The sequence below is a fragment of the Sorex fumeus genome, unplaced genomic scaffold (assembly GCF_029834395.1).
Source record: "Sorex fumeus unplaced genomic scaffold, SorFum_2.1 ptg000029l, whole genome shotgun sequence".
Lineage (NCBI taxonomy): Eukaryota > Metazoa > Chordata > Mammalia > Eulipotyphla > Soricidae > Sorex > Sorex fumeus.
The window spans coordinates 9,046,556-9,055,359 of NW_026606086.1; the positions used below are offsets into that span (position 1 = coordinate 9,046,556).

Here is an 8,804-nt window from a genome sequence, read left to right on the forward strand (position 1 = left end):
ACAGGTTCTAACAGATATAATATCATTAACATAGTCTTTATGTACTGGAGTATCTGGAATAATGAAGACATATTTGAGCATTATTGGATTCCTTTTAATATACATAGATTTTAACTAAAATCTATATTAACTATTTACAATTATTAGTTTTAATAATTTATCTGGGACTACAGGTGTGCAGCGTAAGGCGTTCGCCTTACAAGCGGCCAACATGGCCCGCCCGAGTTCAATTCCTCCGCCCCTCTCGGAGAGCCCGGCAAGCTACCCAGAGTATCTCACCTGCAGGGCAGAGCCTGGCAAGCTACCCGTGACGTATTGGATATGCCAAACACAGTAACAACAAGTCTCATGATGTAGATGTTGCTGGGCCCGCTCGAGCAAATCGATGAACAACGGGAGGACCGTGCTTATAATAATTTATAGGTTTTACCAGGTTTCCAAAGGGATTCAAGGCCAGAAAAGATTTAAAACTTGTATTCTAATTTCTATTCTATTGAGACGTGATTGCTTTCATACTTTCAAATTTCTCAGGTGGTTTTCCAGCATACAGCAATTGTAAGAGTCCTTAGAAGGACTTTCTCAGTTACATTGCAGATCATCCCTTCTCTCCATCTCTCTCCATCTGGTCACTTCTGCATCTTCTGAAGAATGAAAGAATGAAAGGGTCAGTGATTTCATTCTCTGGACATCTGTTATGTTCTCTTTTTATGTACAGCCATGTAAGAACTCCTCTATTTTTAGTGTCTACTCTTTTCCAGTACTTCTTCATTGGAGATTAAATTAAATTAAATTTTGGTTTACCTCCCTGCCTTTCTTTGCTCAACAGTAACACCCTGTAAAAAGAAGAAATTCTGTTTCTTGGAATCTCTAGAGGATGTTAACTATGCACAACAGCATTATTAACAGAGCAACCCAAGTGTCCCACAAGAGATTAGTAGATAAAGAAATTGTGCTATAGAGACACAATGAAATATTGCTTAGCTAGCAGAAAAGGTCGAGTTTCCCTCCCCGCCCTGACCAGGGCTCCGGCAGCCGAAGACCTCCAGAACCAGCCACCACCATGCTGAGACCACTCTCCACACGCATGAAGGTACCGGCAGAGGAACAAAGGCATGCGGGTTCTGGGGTTGAGATCCTCAAGCCTGCTCGGATCGGGGCTGAGCATCCTCCACCCAGATCCTCCATCTTCTAGTCGGCAGGGGTCACACCCACCAACTGGCCCCCTGGCGCCATGTAATCCCATCAATGGTCAAGACCCAGAGACTATAAAACCCAGATCCAGGACATCTTATTATCTCATCCTTACTTTGGAGAAACTGGCAGGCTATTGAATGTAACCTGCCCACACGGCAGAGTCTGGCAAACTCCCCGTGGCGTACCCAATATGCCAAATACCAGTAACAATGATGAGTCTCATTCTCCTAGCCCTGAAGGAGCCTTGAATATGGCACTTTTTAAAAAATCTCAGGGCTAGGACGAAGGAGATGTTACTGGGGCCTGCTCGAGGCAATTGACGAACAACAGGATGGTCGTGATCGTGATCGTGAGCAGAAAAGATCTTGTAGTTTTCTGCAGCTTGGATGGAACTGGGGGAAGTTATGCTAAGCGAAGTGAATCAGAAATTAAAAACAAACAACAGGTTATCTCACTCTTTTTCAGAATATAAAGAAATGAAACAAGGGACAGTATACGAAAAGATAATTTTTCAAATCACTAGAAGTAAAAATGGACATTTGGAATCTAAATGCTGGATATCGATTTGTAAAAATATAAATTAGATTTCTTCTTCATACCACTTACAAAAATAAGCTTTACATGAATCAAGAATCTAAATGTAAGAAAATGAAACAATAACAATACTAGAAGATATGATTCAAAGTGCAGATGCAATTAAAGAAAAGGAAAATGCATTTGAATACATAAAACTTTTCAATTTTGCTTTAAAATACCTTAGGAAAAATCAATATACAAATTTCAAGTTGAAAGAGAATAGCAAAACACATGAATGAACAATCACAACAGATAAGAAAATGTTATGTAAAAGATATTCAATTTTACGCCACTTTTATTCTCTATATTCACTTAAAGGAAACAAAATTCTATCCATTTAAGACTTGTGCATAAATGTTCATAGCAATTTCCACCGTTATAGTTCCACACTAGAAAAAAACCTCTAGTTCATTATCATTTAGTAAATAATTTTCCTTTTGTTATTTATTCATTCCTGATTCCTGCTATTTATAATCAGAGAAGATACTTTGTATACTATCTAATTTTAAAAAATATATTAAGACATCAGTTATGGTCTAACATATCATCTCCTATAGAAAATATTCCATATGCATTTGAGAAGAACATGTATTCTGTTGTTAGGTTGAATGTTCTGTATGTAACTATTAGTTCCCTATTTGGTCTCTCATGTTTAAGTACTGCATTCCCTTAAAAGAGGAAAATGAAGATTAATGAACAAAGACTTAGAGTTTGAGGTGAGATGAAAGAAATAAGACCAGGAGAAAACATTAATAAAGAGGTGAAGTATTCAGAGAAAAACAAGTAACTTCATAACTTGTTATAATTTTGGTTTTAGTGTTGTTTCCGCTAATCAAAACTATTGATAATCACAATGCAACTAGCACAAGAGGTGCAATATACGATATTTAGTATTTTCTTTGAAGGTGGTATGGTAACTTCTCTGTGCAGTGAATGGTCATTCACTGGTTCACCCATTTATCACACTAAACTGGATATTGCAGAGGGCACAATGCTGAATGATAAGAGACCAGGTTCCACAGTTTATCATCAGCAAGGAGGCAGATCTGTCTCCCAACAGTGATGACCTAGAATGGGCAGGACTGAGATAGAAAACCGAGAGGGCAAAACAACAAAGCAACACAACACAACAGCAAAAAGAACACAAGCCATAAAAACTAAAAAGAGAAACCATTCCACCACAAGATTAGAGAAAGCAACACAATGGACGTGTCAGACAGATTCAGATGCGAGATTTTTGCCACCTCCCTCAGCCAATGTGGGAGGTACTTTAATTTTTATGTCTAGCACTATATATAAAAGTCAACAGAAATCTAGGACCTAAACACAAAACTTGAAACAATGAACTTCTTAGAAAAGCATCATGACATCTTGGTATCTTACATGAGAGACATGGACAACCAAAAGAAAGCATGAAAAGAGTAAGTAGGGCCCCGGAGATCATATAGGCACTAAGGCCTTGTGTGCAGCTCACCCTTAGTTTGAGTCCCAGTACCACATGGTCCTCTGAACATGAGTGGAGTGGCCCTGAAGTTCCCCTGAGCACTGCTGGAGTGGCCCTGGAGGGCCTAATCTCCAGAGATCGCCCCAGTAACCCCTGACACACTCACCAAACGAGTTTAAGCAGTACCACATCCTTGGACCTTCACCATGACCTACTGACTTGGTTAGCTAAGAATCATCAAGACTGGCCCCTAGGCTCCCCCAAAAAAACAAACAAATAGAACTTCATGAAAAATTTAAAATTCTCTGCACCAAACAACCTATCCACAGAATAAAAAACAATGATCCACAGAATGGATAAATATATAAATAAATAAATATAAATTTTAAAAAAATTATAAATAAATCCTTAAATATCCAACCCGCACGACAGAGCCTGGCAAGCTAACCGTGGTCTATGCCAAATAGACCAAATTGATATGCCAAATCCAGTAATAAATGGATCTCATTTCCCTAATCCTGAATATGCAGAGTCGAGAAGGATATGGAAGGAGAGGCTGATAAAACACCAAGGCAGACATAGGCTGCCAAAACGCAGAAAAACAAAAATGATTGTCTGTACTTTTAATGCTCGTACGCTGGCATCTGCTGCATCCATTGAAGACCTTATGGTACAAGCACGAAAGATCAAGTACGACATCATTGGTCTGACCGAAACGAGAAGACATCAATCCCATCATGCTGTTTTCGACACTGGAGAAGAACTGTTCCTTGGAACATGTGATAAAAGAGGCGTCGGTGGTGTCGGTATCCTTGTCAACACAAACTTAGTCATGAGCATTGATTCATTTGAATGCCTAACAACCCGAATCGGACGATTACACTTGAATAAATGTGGCTCACTACCGGCAGTTTCTATCTTTGTTGTCTATGCACCAACATCCAGTTATGGTGAAAAAGAAACTGAGAAATTCTACATGGAGCTGGAGAAATTCTATAAAGAAGATCACACCTTCTACAAGATCATTGTCGGTGATTTTAATGCCAAGATAGGACCAAGAAGATCAGTCGATGAACTCCACATCGGAACCCATGGCCTGGAATGGAACGAACAGGGTGACAGACTGTCTGAGTTCATCATGTCAACCAAAACCTTCCATGGTAACTCACAATTCCAAAAGGCTGAATCTAAACGTTGGACATGGGAGTCTCCCGATGGACGGTTCCACAATGAAATAGACCACATCATATTCAATCGGCGGTTTTGCCTAACCGATGTTGCTGTTGTCCCAAAATTCCAAACGGGATCAGACCACCGTCTTCTTCGTGCAAAATTCTACCTCACAGAACGAGGAGAAAAGAATGCAAGGTTTAAGAAGAGGACTCCCAGAACAACCACTAACTGGGAACTCTTTGGCTCTGTTGCGGCAACATGGGAAGATGCCGTCATTGACAACATTGATGAGGAATATGATCGAATGATTCAGCACCTCCATGATTGTGCAAGGAATGCCAAGAGAGAGATAACCACAAAAAACCTTCTTTCTTCGAACACTCTTGAACTTATTCGCCAACGTGGCTTGGCACGTGCCTCAGGCAACCACAAGCAAACGTCCGAACTGGCAAAACAGTGCAGAAAAGCCATCAAGGATGACCTCAAAAACAGGAGAGCAGCAGTACTGGTAGATGCAGCAGAAGCTGGGAAAAACATTCGTAATGCCCGCCTGTCCTTCACCAACTACAAAACCAAGATGACTGCCCTCCGACATCATGATGGATCTATCACATCTTCCAGAAGGGCAATGGAGAAGATTATTCATGACTTCTACTCAGATCTCTTTAATAGCCACATCCACTTGCCCACATACCACATACCACATGATGGATATGTCGTTCCCAATGTTCTCCCTTCCGAAATCCAACATGCCATCTCGTCGGTAAAGAAACAAAGAGCACCTGGCCCAGACAAGATCAGACCTGAACACCTGAAGAACTTACCATCAGTACTCATCAATACATTAGCTCGACTCTTCACACGCTACCTGTCTGAATTCAAGGTTCCATCCCAATGGAAAACCAGCAAGACTGTACTACTATACAAGAAAGGAGACATCCACGACATTGGCAACTATCGCCCAATCTGCCTATTGTCTGTCATCTACAAACTATTCACTCGAGTCATCCTGAATAGGATTAGCAGAACACTAGATGAAGGACAACCATGTGAACAAGCTGGATTCCGAAAAGGATTCAGTACCATTGACCATATCCACACAATAACCAAGCTCACTGAGGTATCTCGAGAGTTCAAGATGCCACTCTGTCTAACATTCATTGATTTAAAGAAGGCCTTTGATTCTGTTGAGACGGAAGCGGTCATGGAAGCCCTAGCCAATCAGGGCGTACAAACTCAATACATCAGGATCCTTCGTGAACTCTATTGCGGATTCACTACCAAGATCTCACCATTCTACAAAGAAGTAATCATCCATATCAGGAGAGGGGTTCGGCAGGGTGATACCATTTCACCAAAACTCTTCAGTGCCACCCTCGAGAACATCATGCGACGACTGGAATGGGAAAACATGGGAGTGAAGATAGATGGTCGGCAACTACACCACCTCCGCTTTGCTGATGACATTGTTCTAATAACACCAAACATCAACCAAGCGGCACAAATGCTGAACGACTTTGACCGTGAATGTGGAAAGGTCGGACTACAGCTGAATCTTACGAAGACAATGTTTATGAAAAACAGCCTTGTTTCTGGCGCTCCATTCGCTCTCAACGGAACCACCATCTCCGAATGCAACAGTTATATATACCTAGGTCGAGAAATCAACATGATGAATGACCTGGCACCTGAACTGCGCAGGAGGAAGAGAGCGGCTTGGAATGCCTTCAAGAGCATTGAAGAAATAACTAAAAGGACAAAGAACCTCCAGCTACGAGCACATCTCTTTGATTCCACTATTCTTCCTGCATTAACATATGCCTCAGAGACCTGGACCCTACAAAAACAGGATGAGAACACTATTCGGGTCTCTCAAAGAGGAATCGAAAGAACTATGCTTGGAATATCACGATTCACTCAAATGAGAGATAGAATCCGGAGTTCTGATCTTCGTCAACGCTCAAAAATCAGGGATGCTGTCTCATTTGCCAAGACATCAAAAATCAGATGGGCTGGACACGTAATGAGGTTTACAGACAACCGCTGGACTAGAGCCATTACTGATTGGATTCCACGAGACATCAAAAGATCACGTGGACGCCCACCTATAAGATGGTCAGACTTTTTCGTCAAGACCCTAAATAATCGGTTTGAGGCTCTACATGTTCCTAAAACGAACAGATACCATTGGGCTACGCTAGCACGCAATTGGGATGAATGGAGACGTTACTGGCACCCGCTCGAATAAATCGATGAATAACAGGGATTAAGTGATTAAGTGATCCACAGAATGGAGAAAATATCTGCAAATCATATATCTGATAAGGTATAGATACCCCAACCCCAAATAGAAAAAACTCCCGGAATTCAGAATTAAAACATAAATAAGGTAAAGGTAAAGGCCCTCCCGTTGATCGTCGATTTGCTCAAGCGGGCCCAGTAACGTCTCTATTGGAGACTTTGTTGTTACTGTGTTTGGCATATCGAATACTCTCGGTAGCTTGCCAGGCTCTCTGAGAGGGGCAGAGGAATTGAACTCGGGTTGGCCATGTTGGCTGCTTGTAAGGCGAACGCCCTACCCGCTGTGCTATTGCTCCAGCCCTAAATAAACTCAGTTAAAATAAAATAACTCAGTTAAAATGCGAGCAAAGGGGTTTGGGGACATGGCTCAGATGCTTTGCGTTTGTGAGGCTTGGGTTGATTCTCAGACATTTGGGGGCAGCAAATAAGTTGAATTGGTATTTCTCCAGAGAAAAAACATATATGAAAATCATCTTTTCTACCTGGTAGAATTAGGTTTGAGCTGATCAGTGCTCACTATCTCCAATGACTGCAGGACTCAGTCTGGCTTTTTGTGGAGCTGGCTGATGGGTGAGTAACAGGGAGTAGTAAGGATGAAGCCGTTGAAATAGTAGGCCTGTGTGAAAGATTAAAAAAAGAAAAAGTGGCCTGAATAAAACATAGCTAGGCTCTGCTGGGTAGGGGTGGTGGTGGTGGGTGGTGTCAGTTTTGCCCCTTCTAGACTTAGAGGGTTTCCAAGTTCCTTTTTAGCTTCCAAGTCATGTGATTGAATGTTTTGAAATTTTACTGACTGGTAACTGACCTGGATCTCCTTTCTTGGGTATTTATTAACCGAAAATTTCTCCTAGATCTATCATTGCAAAACCATTGGCCTTTCATGTGGCAGAGTGATTTCTATTGACAGAGAAATGTACCATGTAAAATGTTTCACTTATTTGTGGAACTTTGCCCCAAAACATAAGTTTTGCTGTCTTTTAAAGGAACAAACCACTGATTACAAAACAGAAGTTACAAGTTATTTTTCACTTTGGCCTTTTTTCCTTTGGTTCTGTTTTGTTTTGTTGATGGGCTCCTGCATCTGGTGGAACTCCTGGTCAATTCTCTGCTCATTTCTTGGGGGTCAGCTGCCAGAGGTACTCAGGGGACCATGTGATACTATAGATCTAACCTAGGGCTCCTTTGTGCTAAGTACACACCCCAACCCACACTGATCTTTTAACATACAATGCCAGAAAGGAAGTTACTCAGAAAGGAATTTACTAAGGAAAGGTACTAAGGAAGAAGTTGCTTAGAAAGAAATAAAATGCATTATTAGAGTTTGGAGAAAATTACTGTTTGGAGAAAATTCTGGTAATTTTGGAAATTCTAATTTTAGTAAAGAATAAAAACTGCCATAGCAATGAACATTTGATAGTTTAACAGCTGTTTTTTACCTTTTTATCGTATTATGATTTGAGAAAAATTGGACTAATTACTAAGTACTAAAATTGTCAAAATTCACTTGAGGGACTCAAGAGCATGTTAGAAAGAAAGCAAGGGCTATTCTCCATTAAACAGAAAATCGATGCAATAGGATTTTAATTTGATCTCTAAATATTGACACAATAATAGAATGCATGCAAGTTGTTTTCACCCTTCCCAAGATTATACCCATTACCCGTTTTATCCTCTTTAAATCATCTAGAAAACTCTTTTGCTTATTGCATCACAGTAGTGACCTTAGGCCTTCATTTTCCCTAGTCTTCTCAACCCCTTCATCTCCTTAGGTCCTGCCCATTCCCACCCCCTACTCTTTCTCTTACATTCTTATGCCATCTCCCCATATTGCATTTCTCTAGACACTCACCTACTAGAACTTTCCATCTGGATCCAAGAGGTTGCTTGCCAGAGAAGATGAGTATGCAAGAGATTAACTGTCTAGGACCTAGGATGCTACTTAACTTCAAAGAGAGCAGAGCAGAGACTTAACGTGTGAAAGGCTTGGAGCCCAAGATTGTCTGATGAGTGGTTCCTTGGACTATCTTGGGAAAGCTCAGATAATTTTGTTGTTGGGGCCTGGATCCACCTAGCACAGTGGGAATCTTGTGACCTACAGCCAAGCAGCTCAGGATATTTT

General features: G+C 41.0%; 1 long non-coding RNA gene across 1 annotated transcript; it reads right to left on the bottom strand.

Annotated features, from left to right (window-relative positions):
* Nucleotides 1–399: 399 nt before the first annotated feature.
* Nucleotides 400–8,719, bottom strand: LOC130024888 (uncharacterized). Its single transcript, XR_008792616.1, has 2 exons — nucleotides 8,535–8,719; nucleotides 400–641 (listed from the first exon to the last, which is right to left on the bottom strand). It is a non-coding gene; the product is annotated as an uncharacterized LOC130024888 (long non-coding RNA).
* Nucleotides 8,720–8,804: the final 85 nt, after the last annotated feature.